Here is an 18,567-nt window from a genome sequence, read left to right as displayed (position 1 = left end):
TTCCTGTGTTCAACTGGGGCTTTTGCCAAAAAGCCAGAACTCCCTTAATCTCTTCTTTCCTCATTAAACTCACAGCTTTGGTTAGTCACATATCTTGCAGATCTTGGCTGTGTCTCTTCTCCCCAGTTTTGTCTCAGCACCATATGGCTTTTGACAAAGTCAGGCCACAGCTCCAACCTAAACAGTTTACTATTATCAAAAGCCCAGCTCACTGAGCAAATAACCCTCGTGTGTTCCTGCAGGTCATACAACTGGGAGTAGGAATGGGGCAGGGCAGTCAGTGCAGTGAGGGATGTAGAAACCGTGAAAGAGGGAAAGAAAATCTGTGGCTGTGGGGATTCAAACAGACAAGATGTAGCTGATTCTGAGCGATATTTTCCAAGTCTAAGAAAAACACTTTGCTCACATTCATTTCTTTCTAAGGGTAAGGAACTTTCACCTGGATTTGGAAGAAATGAGGATTCAAAGTCTGGTTTCAATTAGCATGTTTTAGAATACACAAGGAGTGTTTTCCTTATTGTTTCCACAGCTTACATTTGATGTTTAGGACATCACTGTATCATATATGTGCAGACATGGGAATGTGAATGTTGAAATCCTCAGGGCTGGGCTGGGGGTGGTTGCTGTTTGCCTGCACTGCGGTTCTGTGTTCCAGACCTCACTCAAATGCGTGCTATTTTGGGCTTGCAGTCTCCTTCCAGGCAAACTTTATGAATGTCTAACATAAGGAGAAGGGGGAGAGGAGTAAGGTGGAAGGAACCAAATATCTCCCCACACCTCCCCATCAAATGTCACTTGACTCCATAAGACATAGAGAACCAGAAGCAGGCTTCCAACTTTCCCACCAAGATCCACAACAAATTGTGAATCCTGAGCCAAGATAAATCTAATGTCGGATAGAAACCAAAAGTCCAGTTGCATCTTTTTCTAGTCTTCTATTGAGGGGACCAATGATGCATCCATCCAGGGTATGATTTCATGAACTAGCAGAAGACGTGGCCTTAAGTAAATATGAGATTCATAAAAGCCAGAAGCAGAGAAAGCCAGCAGAGAAGAGCAGTTTTGTTTTTTAAATCCACTGATGAATTTGAAGTTGAGAAAGGAAAATCTGTCATAAGTATGAGTGCTATTGTTTTGGATCACTCTTGGTTTTCAGTAAAGTTGTGATAATTAACCAGACTACTTTCCTAACAAGCTGATGAGTGAACCTGAATTATATATGCTGCTTTTTTAAAGGTATGGAAACTGATGAGCAAAGGAGTTGGCTTTCCTATGGCTACCTTTAAAGCCCAAGCCTCAAGCAAATCATTCAGCTCAGGCTGTGCCGTCTCTCTGCTTAGAAACCTGCAGGGGCTCACTTCTCTCCTGGACGGCACTAGCCTGACAACATCTGGCTCTAAGCCACTTTTCTAATTGGATTTCCCACTTTAACTCTTTCTTTTCTCTCCAAGTTCTGTGTATCTAAGCCATGCTGGTTTATTCACTTTTCTCCCCGGGTACTAAGAATTCTTTGGACCATGGATTCGGCTCATGTTTTCCTTCTGGAATTGGAATTTCCTACCCTTTAACTCGAGTGTGTGGAAATGTACCTTCCTGTTAGGAACCAGGTTAGATGTCCTGACTTTCGCAAAGCTTTCCCTCGTTGGCCCATCCAGCTTAAATCCTAGCACAGTGGGTAAGAGAATGGGCTTGGGCTAGCCAGGCCCAGGTTCAAGTTCTTTCTCCCTTATGGAATATATAACCCTGGCAAGGTACTTAACCTCTCTCTGAGCTTCTCAGCCCCTCATCTCTAAAAAGGATAATAAATTTAGAACCAACAAATAATGTTAATAAACTTGGGGTGAACTCGACAAGTATCATTTTTATGAATTTAAATTCTAGGAATAGAAAGGAACTTCAAATCATCAAAGTAGCTAGACATATTTTTTTTAGCCTATTCCAGAGAAAATATATTAGGCCTATTAAAATAATTTTGTAGCAATTTCATTTAGTTTCATTTGTTTGTTCATTGGTTTAGCGACCATTTATTGAGTAGCTGGAATATGCCAGCTATAGTACTAGGCATCTGGATGTAGCAGTGAATAACATACATAGCTTATTCTTTCAAGGGGTTTATAGTTTATTGAGGAGGCTGAATAAAGTACCAAATAGTATAGAAGAGAAGTACAGAGTATTTGAAAATAACAAAAAGGGGAGCTTAATATTTTAGATTCAGATTACGAAAATAGCCTTCTTACTGGCCTTTCTGCCTCTGTTGTTGCTACAACTGCTACTACTATGGCTCCTATTACTACCAGAGGTACACTGAAGCCAGAGTGATGCTTCCCAAGATAAATCTACTTATAACTCTTCCCTCCTTCATATCCTTCCATGGTTCCCTAATACTTGTGCGACGCTGTGTTTGAATGAGACACGGCACAAATTTCTTCTCCTTTTCACAGACAAGCTGTCTCTTCCCCTTTTTCCTCTGGTGGGCCTGACTGGCAGAGGCGCATAATTGCCTGCTTTGGGGGGCCTTAGAGGTCCTGTCCTAAGCATTCCATTATAAGTTCTAAATTTCATTGAAATCCCTTGAAGAGTTATGCAAATTTTACAGTTGACTCCGCAATATCTGAGCTTATTTTAATAGGAAAATAATGGTGTGAGTCGTCATACCTGTTGTCGAGTAAACTATGCTTCTAAGGCTGGCAGTACCGTTTGGCATATCCTCCTAGGGCTTGAGGTTGAGAGAAAGTGGGGGGGCTTTACAGGATAAAGTTAGAACTCGTAGAATGAAATATGGTGGACTTCATGAACTGATCTCTAATGTTTTTCCCTGCCTCTGCTCCGCTCACTTGCATTACCAACCTGCGCTACAGCCCATCTGACTTTTGTGATATTCTCTCCTGCATTGCTCCTCCCCGTGAGTTCACATGTACGATCTGCTGCCTCCAGTGCTCTTCCTCTCCTTTTCTGCTTGACAAATTCTAGCTTACCCTAAAGATTCAGACTCCCAGAAAACTGAATATTTACGCTTTCTCCAGCATCCTCAGGACGAGTTAAATATTATGTCCATCTTCATGATGCCATTGTACCTTCACTTCTGCAGTATCACACTCAGCACACTGCCTTATGATTTGTTTACACATTCTCCTCTATAGATTAGGAGCCTTTGGAAGCCAAGGGATGTGCGTCTTTGTTTCTCCAGTTTCCAACCAGTGCCTGAGTACACAGAAGGAATGATAATAGCCTGCATTCATTGAGCCTTTGGGTCTCAGATATTGTTTCATATAAGTAAGTTCTAAGTAAGTAAATTAAACAAATATATCACTTAATCATTATGGAAAGCCTGTAACATACTATCTCCATTTTACACATGAGAAAACTGAGGTACAAAAGGAAAAATAACTTCTGTAAGATCACGCAGTAAGAACTGAATCTGGGATTTGAACCCAAGCAGTTTGATTCCAGAGCCGTACTCTTAATAACATCCTCTGTTGCATGGAATAATTATTTTATGAATGAATGAATGAATAAGGATAAGTTATATAATTTGTAATTCACTATGGAAATATTAGGTAAGTTTTTTGTCACCCAAAAATGGAGTTTGAAGTTTAATTATTAAGGAAGGTATGCTTGCATGGCGACTCTTCTTAACTGTTATCGCTACTTTATACACCATCAGGAGAATCAGCTCCATCTAGTGTAAAGCCAGTAATGTCTGCTGATGAGGAAAGGCCTTGACAGCAGAATGGGGATGGGCTGCTCTGGCCCTGTAGGGCTCTGGGGACATCAACCTGAGCTAATTTCCTCTGGCTCAGAGGACCTCTGAGGGGCTGAGGGAAGGTGTGTTCTCCTAAGAGTCTGAAATAGCCTCTGAAGGAATCTACTAACCTCCATGGTACTCCCATGAACCTGGGCTGGCCCTTGCTATAAACTTGGCTCACAGGACCTCTGAAAACAGAATGGTACCTTTGGCTGTAACTCACCTTGACCCACAAAAGTCCACTATCCTGAGACGAATGATGACAGACAGGCTGGCCCTGCTTGGTGCCCCCTTCCATGACTGTGCTGGGACTGGACAGCCCCTGGGGGAAAGTGATGCGGCAGTGTGTGTTGGACTCCACATCCACCCACTTTGAAAAATGGCAGAATATTTCATCAATTTATTTATCACAAGAACTCATTTTTACTGTCTAATTGTGGTTACTGATGTTAATAGAGCAAAGCAACGATGCAGGCTACCAAAGAGCATTTATATGTGACTCTGGGATATATAAGATTTTTTTTTTTTTTTTTTTTAAAATTTTTAAGATTTTTTTTTTTTTAAATTTTTTTTTTTTTTTTTTTAATAATACACAATGTATTTATTTATTTATTTATTTATGGCTGTGTTGGGTCTTCATTTCTGTGCATGGGCTTTCTCCAGTTGTGGCAAGTGGGGGTCACTCCTCATCGCGGTGCGCAGGCCTCTCACTATCGCGGCCTCTGTTGTTGCGGAGCACAGGCTCCAGACGCGCAGGCTCAGTAATTGTGGCTCACGGGCCCAGTTGCTCCATGGCATGTGGGATCTTCCCAGACCAGGGCTCGAACCCGTGTCGTCTGCATTGGCAGGCAGATTCTCAACCACTGCGCCACCAGGGAAGCCCTGGGATATCTAAGATTTTAATTAAAAAAAAGAAAAGATACTTTGAATCACTGTTGGTAAAAGGGTAAATTGATTGAAATTTTCTGGAAAACACTTTGAAAATATGTATCAAAAGCCTTAAAAACTTATATACCCTTGGATCTGGCAATTTCACTTGCAGGAATTTATCTTATGTAAATAACAAGTATGTGAAGATTTGTATTCAAGAATGGTTAATAGGGCTTCCCTGGTGGCGCAGTGGTTGAGAGTCCGCCTGCCGGTGCAGGGGACATGGGTTCGTGCCCCGGTCCGGGAAGATCCCGGACACATGCCGCGGAGCGGCTGGGCCCGTGAGCCATGGCCGCTGAGCCTGCGCGTCCGGAGCCTGTGCTCCGCAACGGGAGAGGCCACAACAGTGAGAGGCCCTCGTACCGCAAAAAAAAAAAAAAAAAAAAAAAAAAAAGAATGGTCAATAAAGTATTTATATGAGCAACTCAAAGTCTAACAACAGAGAATTTGGTTAAATAAATTATGATTTAATCATAAAAGATGGACCATACAACTACTGAAATAACAGCAGAGGTGAATATTATGGCCAATATATTAGGTTTATAAGAACAGTAGGTTTAGTATAATTCATTGTTGTTAAAAAAATAGAAAATCTGGAAAATCATACACAGTGTTATCTCTGTGGAGTAGAATTACAAATGTTTTAATTTTTCTTTCAATTTATCTGTATTTTCAAATTTTCCACATAACCAAGTACAATTTTTGGTTATAGTATCTTAAATATCAAAACTATAAAAACCCCAAAGGTGACATCAGTTGGCTCTGTCCTATGTACTCGGTGATCAATTGCCTTGGCACTGCTTGCTCTGCTGTTTTTTGGTACATTAGAGTGTCTGTCGTTAGCAGAGAGAGGAACTCGGCAGCCCTGGGCAGGAGGGCCTCTGTGGGATGGTGAACAAGAGAACAGGCACTTGTTCTGCTCTCTAGGGTATGAAATGAGATGGGGCAAAGCCTGTAGAAATTACTCAAAGCCTTGTTACAAAAGGTTGGAATTTTGCCACTTCTGCATCAGATAGTTTTCCTTTTGAATATGATAATTTTATTTAATCTTAAAAAACAAATTACTATTCTTCTAAAACTGCCCAGGGCTGGCCCATGTTGGTTTAAAGAATCGGACAACATGCGTGTTGGTTCTTCAGTGTCATCGGTTAAAAAAGGAATTCTCAAAATTGCAAATCCAGTAGAGGAAAACAAGCACCAGTATGTGGCACGTCAGGAAAGGAGGCAAGAACTCAGGCAAAAGAAATATGTAGGATGGCGTGTTCCAAAGGCTCTGGAAACAGCCAGTGTCAATGGTACAATGCATCTTTAAAAAGTCAAACCTTTCTCAATCTTGAGTCAAAAGCTTTTTTTCCAATCAACAAAACTTTCTCAAGCACCAGTCTTGTGCCAAACACTGTGCCGGGTCTTAACAGAGTAAATTGATTATAATTGTGACCTTAACCCAGAGAAGAGGACTAGTGGATTTACTATTGTGCTTAAGGGCTTCTGAAAAATAACAAAAATCCCAAAAGCATTGGGATTAGATAAAGGTGACATTATCTATTATTTGGCCTTAGTAAGATCAGGGTCTTTCTACCTCTATGTCATATGATTTTGAAAAAGTTACTGAACTTCTCTAAACCTCAGAATGATGACGATAATGACATTTACTTAAGTGGTGTAGTGTCTGGAAAGACCAAGGAGACAATGCATGCATTGTCTTAATGCATATTATTTTATGCATTAATAATGCATTATTATATTAATAATGCATTATTATTTTAAATAATATTTGGTATGTGCACAACAAATATTAGCTATAATTAAAATTATTTTATTATAATTATTTGTATGTATGGGCCACAGTTTGTCCCATGAGAGCTCTGCATCAATGAAGTGACAAATCACAGGTAGGAGGCTCCCTAGCTGATAGCTACGAGCCCAAAGGGACCTATTTCTGCTGCTCCTTGCTCTCTCTTCTGCCTACCAAGTTTCCAAAGTAGCTGGTGGGAGCTTCCCTCACAAATGGGCAAAGGCAAGAGTATGCTTTTGTTAGGGGCACAGAACTGACAAGGGATGTTGGTTGTGAGGTCCCAGAAAAGTCATGTTTGAGTAGAGAGGGACTGGTCATGACCACCTGGGAATGGAATTGCTGTCAGTGGGCACTTGAGGACCGTATAATTTTGAAAATGTACTTCCTTTTCATTCTTCTCTGTTAAGTCTACCGCAACAAGAGCCCCAAATGGAAATTGCTTGTTTATGAATGAGGATGTTCCCTGAAGAACATTTGGTTTCCAGCTCACATGAAACTTTTTTTTTTTTTTTTTTTTGCGGTACGCAGGCCTCTCACTGTTGTGGCCTCTCCCGTTGCGGAGCACAGGCTCCGGACGCGCAGGCTCAGCGGCCATGGCTCACGGGCCCAGCCACTCCGTGGCATGCGGGATCTTCCCGGACCGGGGCACGAACCCGTGTCCCCTGCATTGGCAGGCGGACTCTCAACCACTGCACCACCAGGGAAGCCTTCACATGAAACTTTTAAAAGCTATGCGTTTATTATTTAAGCAGGATGGCAAATGTAGATCCTCTGTTTTTACCACAGGTGTAATGAAGGACATTATGACATTGAAGTGCTCCAAAATCAGCTGAGGTGGTCACCCAAGATGAGCCAATTCCTTCAGGAAATAAAATTAAATGATTTCAGCTGTACTACCTTGTTTCTCCGTGAGAACCATTTGTGTTTTCAGACGAAGAGAGAAATGCAGTCTGTGGGTGACACTGTAGCAAACCAGTTACCACAAAGTTCATGGGTACCCTCATTTGTTATTTAAGTGAAGAGTCCAGGGCTTCTTGAGAGTACAGATAAGTTTCTGACAGAGGGGTAAAATGTAAAACACAGTCCCATGGTCTGCATTTCAGCCTCCGCTTGAAGACCGCCATGGTGTGAGAAGACAGCTGTGGCCCTACACCTGCCATAAGCCCAATTGCAGAATATCTCTGCCTAGAGCATCTTGTACTCCATAGGAACATGTCATGCCCTCCCCCTACAGACTTTACATAGCAATGCCCAGAATAAAGAACGTTTAAAATGTCCCTATCATTGTTCATGAAGTTAAATGTTTATCAGTTCAGTTAAACTGAAGAACTCTTAAGTTTTAACCAAAGACCCAAGTTAGGGAAGCTTAGTCAAGCAATAATGCTGGGTTTTTATAAGGAATTCCCTTACAGATCTTATTGGTTGTCACTTAAAAGGGAAAGTGTGAATGATCTTCTCTCAGCCTGACCAGCTCCCTTGTCATCTCAGCAATTGGATACCGGATGAATGCGGGGACCAGTTGCCACAGCAACAGCGTCTTCCAGTAAAGGTGATGAGAGAAATCATTTCTCTCTGAATGCTAATAGGTTGTCACTTTCATCTTAAACCGGCTGTTTCCCACTGTTTTCCTGATTGCCATGAAGACAGAGAGATTATTTACAGATTAAGGGCTGCTACTTGATCTGATCATCTATGTCCTAATTTATGCTGTATCTTTCAGGAGAAGAAAAAAAAATAATTGAAGCAAATGTTAAGGGTTATGTTTTCAGAAATTTAAGGTTGTGACTTTTATTCCAGAGAAGTAAGATTTCTCTATAGTACCTAGAAATCATTCTTCAAGCAAAAACTATCTAGTGTTAAATGGGATCCAGTCACTGTCTGTAAATTACCTACCCTGCAGAGGCTGACCCTGCCTGCCTGCCCTGAGCTTGGGGCCAGATATGAGAGGTAGCTCTCTCACTAAAAGGCAGCGTGAGGTTGTGAAGGAGATCATCCTACCACAAAATCTACACATGAGACTAATTTTTAAATCCTGGAAGTCACTTGGAACAAAGGATTTTACTTTTTTTCATCGTTTTCTTGAAAACACAAGATAAAAGACCTCATTCACTAACAGAAGTAAGGGATTATGCAAGTTTCTCCCACTTTATGACTTATTGTTGAGGAAATTGTGATTGTGTGATGGAATAAGGAGCTAATGGCAGCATGGGTCACTCTTTCATTTCTTAGAGAGTAGAAATTATTATTGGGAAAGCATGAGATGAATTACACACAATGTCCCATTCTCTAGATTAACTAGAGTTGAGCCCTAGGTCTGTTGCATACTCTCTAAGTCTCTGTTTCCATATGGGAAAAGTCAGGAAAGCAACAGTTCTATGTTAAAGGGTGTTGATGAAATCACATGAGATGACACATGGGAATTGCTTAGCACAGTGCCTGGCATATGATAGCTGCAAAAAAGTTATACATTATCATTACTAGTTGCTTGACATGAAAGATCTCTAATGTCCTTATGCTTTGATAATAGTACTGTCTAAAGTATAGAATTATGAAGACGTATTTAGCAGTAGCTACCCCAAATATCAGGGTCCATCAGACTGTGGTAATACCTGACCAGCCCCTTGGTTCTGTCCTATGAATGGCTGGCAAACAAGAGTAGAGCTTAGATTGATGCAAGTATGTTTGTAAGTAAAATTTGTTTTTGAATACTTAGCATTCACTAAAAACAATGTTGGAGCATTTTTAATGACATGGGAAAATGTCTCTGGTATACTGTTAAGTAAAAAAAAAAGAGGGTTAGAAGATAATATGTATAGCATGGTCCCATTTTAGGATAATGGAGAAAAATATATGGAAACAAATATATATATACTTACATGTGCAAATATTTATGCACACATATACATATATACTCACTGGAAGAATATTCTCAAAAATATTAATGAGATATTTCTGAGTCTTAAAATCATGAGTGATTTAAAAAAAATTTATCTTTTATTTATTGTCTTTCCTACAATAAAATGTACTATTTTTGTAGTTAAAAAATAGTCACTCTAAAAATGAAACTGGAATTGACCCTAAAATGTGAGTTAAACAGAATCTTCCAGTCTTTCCTATTATTATATCATGCCTGTGGCTGGAGAGCAGAAGCAGAAATCCCTGTGGGGCTTGCACACTAGTCTGGTGCCTCATTAGAGTTACCTCTTATTTTCTGGGGACACTGAAGTGAACTGCTTCTGCTTTTGGGCTCAGGACCCAGGAAGACTGAGACACAGGTGCTACCTTGTCATCCCGAAGTCTTTCTCAAATGTTTCCTCTTTGGACAGAGCCCCAGTTAATCCATTTTTGCTGGTCTCTCTATACCATAGCAGTTGAGTCTCGGCCCCTCCTGACTGCTCACCACTATTTTGATTGACCAGCTCTGAGCCCAGGGAACTCTCTCACCCCTGAATCTGCAGCCAGTGAGAATGGAGCTGTTAAGGCAGCTGGAAAGGCGTCTCCTTTCCTCTCTCCCCTGGGTCTATGTGGTTTTCAGTGGAAACTAGATGAGCTTCCTTAAGGGGAAGTAATGCCATTAGACTCAGAGGCACACTTGTACATAACAAGAGGTTATCGCTCCAAAGTGGCACTTTGGGCTTCCTGTGTTAAAATCCAGTTACTTTCTACTCATGACCTGTGTCTCACTCACCATGAAGCTCTGTGAAACTGCAGCCTGCGGTGCAGAGGGAATGTCTATGTTGCCTTTGGGAAGGTGGGCAAACCTGGAGCTAGTTGTGAATTCAGAAGTCTGCCAATGAGACTGAGAGCTTGGTATGACTGTTAGAGAAAATAACCTGACCCTCTGCCTCTAGTTTACAAATGTTTTCCTATGATTGCCAATTACTACAGTCTTCATCTCTTCTCATATGGAGAAAACATAACCTCAAAAATGGAATTTAATGTGTAGTGTGACATTGCTGTTGAACCATTTTAGAAGTTAAGGAGAAAATCTATTCAAATAGAAAGTTTTGTTGCAGTAGTAGACATTACAGAGGGCCATGTGTGAAACAGTTAATTTGTCTTCTAAGATTAGAAAATGCATTATCTTACAATCTTGGGCATGCCTTATGTGTTGTAGGCAGGAACAAATTAAGAGCAAAGTAGCTCTTGCCCAAGAGAGCTGCAACTGATGCTTTGGTGAACTGCCCCTTTCTTGCTGCTCTGGGAGCATCTTAAGACAATGAAATGTGAAAATGTCTATTACTGGGTTGGGAACATTGTCAGGACCCCACTGAAAACTGTTGCACTGGGAAGTGGCAGAGTAAAACTGGGCTTTAAGAAATGACATAAGCATGTGTTACAAGCATGTGTTGCTGGGAGTCCTGAAGGTGAGATGAAATTAAGGATTTATTTAGTAAAGAGCTTGCTAGAAGGATGGAGAGGTGGGGATAGAGGTGAGAGATGGTGAGAGGATTAATGGGATATACTCAACATGATCTAGCAGCAAACTCCCTGTGGGATTGGATCATTGAGAGTTTTGTGACTGGGTGAAAGGTATTAATCACAGAAAAGAGAAGCCTGGAGGACCAGCTGGTTTGATTGGGAGGTAAGGAGAGAATAGTATCACATCAGACTGGTAATTTGTGATCATAGTAAGATAACCAGCTAGAGATCTCTAAAGACAAATTGAAAAAGGATGTCTGGAACCCATCAGGATACTGGCTGCAAAAAAACATTTGGGCATCATCCATATGGCAGTTGAGCAATTGAAGGATATAAAAATTTCATGCAAAAGAGTTTAGAAAATTAAATTAAGACTAAAGAGAAAATTTTTGGAGTAGGAGATGAAAGGAGACTCAGAAAATCACCTCTAACTCTTGGCTACGGATATAATTATTCAACTAGTCTCCTAGATTTAAGACCTTAAATCAGTTTTCACTCTTCCTTCTCTTCAAATTTCCGTATTTAATTGGTCATGAAGTCCCATTGATTGTACCTCTAGGTGACTCTTGTATTATTTTTCCTCTCCGTTATTAGGGCGACTACCACAGTTCTTATTTAGACAGATTACGAGGGAAATCAATCTGAAACATAGGCCTAGGTTTTCTGTGTCCTAGAACATTGCACAAGCTGGGATGTATTCTTTATTCTTTTTTTCTATTCATCTTCCACACCATCTCCAGAGCTGTTGATCTAAAACATAGCTCTCATGGTGTCACTATCTCACTTAATATCTTTCAGTAATTATTCTTGGACTACAAGGTAAAATCTAAACTATTGGCATCCTCTTTAAGACCCTACACAGTTTGGTCCCCGTTCACCTTCCCGATAGTAGTTTTTGCCACTTTCCCACAAGCATCTTAAAACCACACAAAACTACTCACCAGACCCAAACAGACTATGCTTTTTGTACTCTTTTTTTGTGCTGTACCGCCATCTCCCTAGCCATTTACTACTGCTGACATGCCTCTTCTTCAAGACCCAGGGTGGTGTCACCTTTTTTAGGTAGCTTTTCTTTGACACTCTTGCCTGTCTTTGGATAGAGGTAATATTTCCTTCTTCTGTGTTCGCGTTTCATTCATTTCACTTGGGTATAATGAATTGAATCCGTAACAATCATCTCTCCAAAACCATGAGAAACATGAGGGAAGGGATCATGTCTTTTGTATCCTCAGTGCCTGGCAAACTGCCTGATCCGTAACTGGGGTTCAAGAAATGCTTTGTGTATTAAAAAGAAAGCAGAGAATGAGCTATCAGAGATGTAGGAGGAAAACCAGGTGAGAGTCAATGTAGTCAAGGGGATGGGATTTTAAAAGAGGGGCCATGAGACTAAACGTACTCCAAGGAAGTTTCTTGAGTGATGGTGGCCTTTGCTTTCTTGCCGTCCACTCGCTTCTTAACCTCCGAATCCTGCATTCTCTTTCCACATATTTACTGTAGTTGCTCTCTGGAAGGTCATTACTGATAATGCTAACTGCCAAATCCAATGGATTTCCCTTCTTCCTTCTTCTGGCTTCAGCATGTGCTATGCATGTGGCAATGGCTAAGGCTGAGCAAAGCTGAGTGGTAATAAATATCCCTGGATTGAAGAAGGTTGTTTAATGCTTGGATGTTATAAAGTTCATCATCCTGGACGCTGATGATAGATAGCAGAGCTTTGGGTTGGGGAGGTATACAGCTACCAGTGGTAAAGTTACTGAGGAAGGTGAGAAAGGGCACCAGAAGTAAGCATGGAAGGGCAATGAGGACTGATAAATGGGAGGGGAGGCTCCCCAGTGATAGCAGAAGAACAAGCATTTGAGAAGATGCATTGGGAAGCATAAAGGGTGCTCACCCAAGGATGTGGCTTGACTGAAGGGAGTTGGGTTTCAGCGATGATAAGGGGTGGAGGGAAACATGGATTGTGGTTCTGGTAGAACAGGCCTTTCACAGGGTAACATGAAAAGACTAGTGGGGGAAAGGACTTTAAGTAGAGCCTGGATGGGGATGAGGTTGTGGGAGGACAAAGCAAGTGGCAGAGTTTGTTGCTAAAGCAGGAGGGAGAGTTCAGTGGATTCAGAATTTTATGGGCCTGTTTTAAAAAATGGTAATTTTCTTTAATGTGTAATTTAAAAAATGTGTAATTTCCTTTGACTATCATTTCAGAAAATCTTAGACATTTGAGCTTAATCTCAGAACACAGCATAGTTCTTCAAATTGTGCATTTTTTCATATACAATTTTATTTTTATATATAATTAAAAATTTTAAATTATATGTATTTATCACAAAGTCACTACATTATCCTCAGTTTTTTTCAGTTTGACATATAATAGTGAAAATGTCTACTTACTATGATTTACTGGCAGTGTGACCTTGGGACAGTTATTTAGCCATTCTGTGACTTGGTTTCCTCTTCTATAAAATGGGGATAATAATAGTACCTATTACACAGTGTTGTTGTGGGGATTAAATGAGTTAATATTATGTAGAGCACTTAGAATAGTGCTTGGCACATAGTGAGTAATCTGTAACTCTTAGCTATTTATAGCTATTATCTGTGAACCAACATTTGGGAATAAATGGGCAAGATAATTGGGATAAAGGAAGCAGGGAATGGGGGGGTAATAGATTGAAATCATGTGTTAGTGATAAGGAAAGGAAATTTTGAGAGCAGAATTTTGCTGCGAGAGGACGTCTCAGGATGAACCATCTCTAGGTTCCCACTGGAATGTTACAAATTCGCCTCTTGAAGGAATTGGCTCAGCCTGATGGGCTCTTGGATCATTAATTAATTAGATGCAAGATGGAGGCTTCCTCTTTTTCCCACAAGTGGTTCTCTATCGATACCCTGTAGGTCTCAGCTGTTTCCTCCTCCAAGATACCTGCTGTATCCTACCATGAATTATCTTCTGAAGGAACATCTCATTTTTCAGCTAACTTCCACGAGAACACAGACTTCTACCATGTACAAGCTTTGTGAGCTCCATAGCACCCAAGGTGGGGCCTTACACATTGGCTATTGTTTACTGAGAGAATGAGTGAAATACCACCTGAGACCAACACATCTCTCAGTCCTTCTCATGTTTGCATTTCTCTACTAGGTATTCTAACAACTTGTAAGAGACTTTAAACATTGTGGCTTATTTAATTTTGTATCTAGAAAAAAAAATGTTTAGCATTACACATTTTAGCTGACATTAACAGGAAATGCTAGATTTCCAGGTAAAAATTACTATCCTATAAAGTGCTAAGACTTTTCTTATTTTAGCTATGTTTCTAAATATTACACATGTACTATTTTTATTGTATATATGTAATCTTTAATAAATGTATATGTATACTTGGGAGAGAATTTATTGTGATATATTGATAACCCAAGATCATTATTCTCAATATCAATTATTACCCTTACAAGCTATTGAAAAATGTGACATTGCTCCTATGCTAAATGAGGTCTTCTGTCAGATTTTCTTTTTTTTCTTTATTGAAAATATATTATTTCTATAATTGCTTTACAATGGTGTGTTAGTTTCTGCTTTGTAACAAAGTGAATCAGTTATACATATACATATGTCCCCATATCTCTTCCCTCTTGTGTCTCCCTCCCTCCCACCCTCCCTATCCCACCCCCTAGGTGGTCACAAAGCACCGAGCTGATCTCCCTGTGCTATGAGGCTGCTTCCCACTAGCTATCTACCTTAAGTTTGGTAGTGTATATATGTCCATTCCTCTCTCTCGCCTTGTCACAGCTTCCCCTTCCCCCTCCCCATATCCTCAAGTCCATTCTCTAGTAGGTCTGTGTCTTTATTCCTGTCTTACCTCTAGGTTCTTCATAACATTTTTTTTCTTAAATTCCATATATATGTGTTAGCATACGGTATTTGTCTTTCTCTTTCTGACTTACTTCACTCTGTATGACAGTCTCTATGTCCATCCACCACATTATAAATAGCTCAATTTCGTTTCTTTGTATGGCTGAGAAACATTCAATTGTATATATGTGCCACATCTTTATCCATTCATCCGATGATGGACACTTAGGTTGTGTCCATCTCCTGGCTATTGTAAATAGAGCTGCAATGAACATTTTTGTACATGTCTCTTTTTGAATTATGGTTTTCTCAGGGTATATGCCCAGTAGTGGGATTGCTGGGACACATGGTAGTTCTATTTGTAGTTTTTTAAGGAACCTCCATACTGTTCTCCATAGTGGCTGTACCAATTCGCATTCCCACCAGCAGTGCAAGAGTGTTCCCTTTTCTCCACACCCTCTCCAGCATTTATTGTTTCTAGATTTTTTGATGATGGCCATTCTGACTGGTGTGAGATGATATCTCATTGTAGTTTTGATTTGCATTTCTCTAATGATTAATGATGTTGAGCATTCTTTCATGTGTTTGTTGGCAGTCTGTATATCTTCTTTGGAGAAATGTCTATTTAGGTCTTCTGCCCATTTTTGGATTGGGTTGTTTGTTTTTTTGTTATTGAGCTGCATGAGCTGCCTGTAAATTTTAGAGATTAATCCTTTGTCAGTTGATTCATTTGCAAATATTTTCTCCCATTCTGAGGGCTGTCTTTTGGTCTTGTTTATGGTTTCCTTTGCTGTGCAAAAGCTTTGAAGTTTCATTAGGTCCCATTTGTTTATTTTTGTTTTTATCTCCATTACTCTAGGAGATGGGTCAAGAAGGATCTTGCTGTGATTTATGTCATAGAGTGTTCTGCCTATGTTTTCCTCTAAGAGTTTGATAGTTTCTGGCCTTACATTTAGGTCTTTAATCCATTTTGAGCTTATTTTTGTGTATGGTGTTAGGGAGTGATCTAATCTCATACTTTTACATGTACCTGTCCAGTTTTCCCAGCACCACTTATTGAAGGGGCTGTCCTTTCTCCACTGTATATTCCTGCCACCTTTATCAAAGATAAGGTGACCATATGTGCATGGGTTTATCTCTGGGCTTTCTATCCTATTCCATTGATCTATCTTTCTGTTTTTGTGCCAGTACCATACTGTCTTGATTACTGTAGCTTTGTAGTATAGTCTGAAGTCAGGCAGCCTGATTCCTCCAGCTCCATTTTTTGTTCTCAAGATTGCTTTGGCTATTCGGGGTCTTTTGTGTTTCCATACAAATTGTGAAATTTTTTGTTCTAGTTCTGTGAAAAATGCCAGTGGTAGTTTGATAGGGATTGCATTGAATCTATAGATTGCTTTGGGAAGTAGAGTCATTTTCACAATGTTGATTCTTCCAATCCAAGAACATGGTATATCTCTCCATCTGTTTGTATCATCTTTAATTTCTTTCATCAGTGTCTTATAATTTTCTGCATACAGGTCTTTTGTCTCCTTAGGTAGGTTTATTCCTAGATATTTTATTCTTTTTGTTGCAATGGTAAATGGGAGTGTTTTCTTGATTTCACTTTCAGATTTTTCATCGTTAGTATATAGGAATGCCAGAGATTTCTGTGCATTAATTTTGTATCCTGCTACTTTACCAAATTCATTGATTAGCTCTAGTAGTTTTCTGGTAGCATCTTTAGGATTCTCTATGTATAGTATCATGTCATCTGCAAACAGTGACAGCTTTACTTCTTCTTTTCCGATTTGGATTCCTTTTATTTCCTTTTCTTCTCTGATTGCTGTGGCTAAAACTTCCAAAACTATGTTGAATAAGAGTGGTGAGAGTGGGCAACCTTGTCTTGTTCCTGACCTTAGTGGAAATGCTTTCAGTTTTTCGCCATTGAGGATGATGTTGGCTGTGGGCTTGTCATATACGGCCTTTATTATATTGAGGAAAGTTCCCTCTACACCTACTTTCTGCAGGGTTTTTATCATAAATGGGTGTTGAATTTTGTCAAAAGCTTTCTCTGCATCTATTGAGATGACCATATGGTTTTTCTCCTTCAATTTGTTAATCTGGTGTATCACATTGATTGATTTGCGTATATTGAAGAATCCTTGCATTCCTGGAATAAAGCCCACTTGATCATGGTGTATGATCCTTTTAATGTGTTGTTGGATTCTGTTTGCTAGTATTTTGTTGAGGATTTTTGCATCTATGTTCATCAGTGATATTGCCCTGTAGTTCTCTTTCTTTGTGACATCCTTGTCTGGTTTTGGTATCAGGGTGATGGTGGCCTCATAGAATGAGTTTGTGAGTGTTCCTCTCTCTGCTATATTTTAGAAGAGTTTGAGAAGGATAGGTGTTACCTCTTTGCTAAATGTTTGATAGAATTCACCTGTGAAGCCATCTGGTCCTGGGCTTTTGTTTGTTGGAAGAATTTTAATCACAGTTTCAATTTCAGAGCTTATGATTGGTCTGTTCATATTTTCTATTTCTTCCTGGTTCAGTCTCGGCAGTTTGTGCATTTCTAAGAATTTGTCCATTTCTTCCAGGTTGTCCATTTTATTGGCATAGAGTTGCTTGTAGTAATCCCTCATGATCTTTTGTATTTCTGCAGTGTCAGTTGTTACTTCCCTTTTTCATTTCTAATTCTATTCATTTGAGTCTTCTCCCTTTTTTTCTTATGAGTCTGGCTAATGGTTTATCAATTTTGCTTCTCTTCTCAAAGAACCAGCTTTTAGTTTTATTGATCTTTGCTATCATTTCCTTCATTTCTTTTTCATTTATTTCTGATCTGATGTTTATGATTTCTTTCCTTCTGCTAACTTTGGGGGTTTTTTGTTCTTCTTCCTCTAATTGCTTTAGGTGCAAGGTTAGGTTGTTTATTCGAGATGTTTCCTGTTTCTTAAGGTAGGATTGTTTTTCTATAAACTTACCTCTTAGAACTGCTTTTAGTGCATCCCATAGGTATTGGGTCGTCGTGTCTCCATTGTCATTTGTTTCTAGGTATTTTTTGATTTCCTCTTTGATTTCTTCAGTGATCACTTCGTTATTAAGTAGTGTATTGTTTAGCCTCCATGTGTTTGTATTTTTTACAGATCTCTTCCTGTAATTGATATCTACTCTCATAGCGTTGTGTTCGGAATAGGTACTTGATATGATTTCAATTTTCTTAAATTTACGAAGGCTTGATTTGTGACCCAAGATATGATCTATCCTGGAGAATGTTCCGTGAGCACTCGAGAAAAATGTGTATTCTGTTGTTTTTGGATGGAATGTCCTATAAATATCAATTAAGTCCATCTTGTTTAATGTATCATTTAAAGCTTGTGTTTCCTTATTTATTTTCATTTTGGATGATCTGTCCATTGGTGAAAGTGGGGTGTTAAAGTCCCCTACTATGATTGTGTTACTGTCGATTTCCCCTTTTATGGCTGTTAGTATTTGCCTTATGTATTGAGGTGCTCCTATGTTGGGTGCATAAATATTTACAATTGTTATATCTTCTTCTTGGATCGATCCCTTGATCATTATGTAGTGTCCTTCTTTGTCTCTTCTAATAGTCTTTATTTTAAAGTCTATTTTGTCTGATATGAGAATTGCTACTCCAGCTTTCTTTTGGTTTCCATTTGCATGGAATACCTTTTTCCATCCCCTCACTTTAAGTCTGTATGTGTCCCTAGGTCTGAAGTGCACCTCTTGTAGACAGCATATATATGGGTCTTGTTTTTGTATCCATTCAGCCAATCTATGTCTTTTGGTTGGAGCATTTAATCCATTTACATTTAAGGTAATTAT

This window comes from Lipotes vexillifer, unplaced genomic scaffold, assembly GCF_000442215.2.
Source record: "Lipotes vexillifer unplaced genomic scaffold, Lipotes_vexillifer_v1.1 scaffold25, whole genome shotgun sequence".
Classification (NCBI taxonomy): domain Eukaryota; kingdom Metazoa; phylum Chordata; class Mammalia; order Artiodactyla; family Lipotidae; genus Lipotes; species Lipotes vexillifer.
This window is presented reverse-complemented; position numbering follows the sequence as displayed.